Source organism: Quercus robur, chromosome 3 (genome assembly GCF_932294415.1).
Source record: "Quercus robur chromosome 3, dhQueRobu3.1, whole genome shotgun sequence".
Lineage (NCBI taxonomy): Eukaryota > Viridiplantae > Streptophyta > Magnoliopsida > Fagales > Fagaceae > Quercus > Quercus robur.
In genome coordinates, this window is record NC_065536.1 from 51,273,568 (window position 1) to 51,276,060 (window position 2,493).

The following is a 2,493-nucleotide window of genomic DNA, read 5'->3' on the forward strand; positions in this document are numbered from 1 at the left end:
TATCACACCTTTAACCATGAAGACACAGCTTTTCTGTTCCTGGCCTTTAAACATCTATTTTCAATGTCCAGTCCAGTCATTGATACAGTACAAGCAAGACTATAAATGCTTGAATCGAAGTATCAGTAATAATATCAAAGTCAGATAAACAAAGCTGTGCACACAAGCTCATATGCATGGAGTGCAGTTTAAAGCCATGTAAACTAGGAATTAACCAGCCTCTCACCATTCACAATGCTTCATTGTCATAGCATTGTAAACATGCTTCCAATAGAATAAGCAATCTATTGCCAGTAACGATTATGTTTTCACCATTTTCCTTAGTCTCTTTACCATGTTGCTATAATTAAAATAGATTTATCAAGTGGCTGAAGTTACAACATTTGATGACTCTAATTAATATAAGGATATATGTTCAAAAAAAAAATTTTTTACACCTAAACATTAAAAAAACATTTATATTGCTGTGTTCAACATTACAAGTTCATCATCTCTGATTACCTACTAAAATATATACTAGTGTCTGTCCAGATTCCATAAAATTAATGCCACGGTAAAAAAATAAAAAAAAACTTTTTGACACATACTTCATCCTGGTCAAATAAACTTACCACATAGACCACTCTGTTACAATCGTCAAGATTTGATGATGTTGAATGAAAACTTAGATAACAGCTTTTGCATTCCTGATATGATCTGCTCGATCCATATGTCTGCAATGCAACAATAAACATGCTTCAAACCCTGCTGTTAAACTTATTTTCACTAAATTCTATACGGTAAGTTGGATATTAAGGAGATCATATTAATCCATCTCATTTTTTATGGAATAAGCACGCAAGTTGGTGATGCAAGGAAAAGAAATCACCAAGGTCATCAAAATATACTTAAAGAAGGTCATTTATTGAAATTTGAAAATGTTCTTGTGTCAAACAAGCTCTAAGAAATATAAAATGAGTTGAAAGCAACAAATAACAAGCAGGATTTGTCTCCAATATAAGGTGAATCACAATGGATAGATCCAACCTAAATGGGACATTATCAATCTTTAACAAAAATATGGAATGTCAGATAAGTTTGCTTACTAGCATCTACATGTGTTTCTGTATAGTGTATTTATAGTTCCACTTGAATACATAGCCACACAAAACAACACATGTCAATGCGAATGATAGCATCAAACCTGAACAGCTGAGACCTGTGATCCACATAATGCATCCTTTTTGGTTGAGTAATTTTTGTCGATCAACTTTTCCAACCGCACATATCCTGCCAGTTAATGTTGGTCGATTTTCCATCTGTGGATAACAGGCTGAGGTTTTTCCCTAATAAGAAAAACATATTAGAAACCTGGACCATTACAATCAAAACTACTTGCTACACACTTGGGCACTTTAGAGTTTAATTTACAGTATATAAAAAATTAAAAAAATAAAATAAAAAACCCAATCTTTTTCTCTTACTTCCTCAACAACCAAACAATCAACAAAAACAAATTCATAGCCAAATTTAAACCAATCAAAATCAACATCACACCCCAAAAAATAGGTTTCAATTTTTCATCCTTTTCACTGGAATAAAAAGCTATGAAAAATTGTTAACAAAAAAGTAATCGACTAGTAATTGTTCAAAAATTAATTGATTGTCTCTATGTATTTCCCATACCTGAAAAGACCAAAGAATACAAACATTGTGTTAATTTCAACTTGGTTGAATACTAAAAGAATAACAATAAAAACCAAATTTTGTTTATCCTAAACAAGAAGCAACAAAAAAAATGAGAAATCAAAATTTCCAAAAAAAAAAAGGTCAACATAGAAATTAGAAAGTTTCAGCATTACCAGCATGGCCATTGGTGAACTTGTCGTCCAAATCATCCAACTGAATTGGCATCATGCCCCTCGATTGCAAGTTCAAGAGCAGCAACATAGGCTTGTTTGGTTTGATTTGTCATTGCACAAGTCTTTAAAGATTACTATGTGCCAGATGATGCCAGCACAGCCACCAAATCCCATGTACTAGAAACAAGATGAGATAGAATAGACTCAGACACAGAAATAAGTTAAAGCAGGTGAAGCTAAATTACTAGAACAAAAACTGATCATACCAAGCTAAGAACTTTGAACTGGAAACTGGTCCTTCAAGAGAATCAATACCAATCCTCCAATGAACTGGAAACTGATCAACTGACTTAAATAATGAAGGATTGTCACTATCATCCTCTTCAGCATTGTGGGCGTCACGTGTAATCAAAGATAGGCATCTTGAGTACATAAAACACTGCCAAAGCAATAGTTACCTTCTTAACAAAGTTGATGGTTAAGAGTCCAACAGAGAGCAACCAAACAACCTTGGCAGCTGAGTTACATAACATGATTGATACTTATAGACGAATTTTAACTTCTCTGGTAAGAGGTAATGGTAAGAAACGAAGAAAATTATTCAAAGCAAACAAATCCACATGTGAACCCCATGTGGATTCATTCAAGGCCA

General features: G+C 33.3%; 1 long non-coding RNA gene across 1 annotated transcript; it reads right to left on the bottom strand.

The window, feature by feature from the left end:
* Positions 1–529: 529 nt before the first annotated feature.
* Positions 530–2,007, bottom strand: LOC126716415 (uncharacterized). The gene is made up of 3 exons (XR_007652120.1): positions 1,842–2,007; positions 1,184–1,325; positions 530–713 (listed from the first exon to the last, which is right to left on the bottom strand). It is a non-coding gene; the product is annotated as an uncharacterized LOC126716415 (long non-coding RNA).
* Between the last annotated feature and the right edge of the window lie 486 nt (positions 2,008–2,493).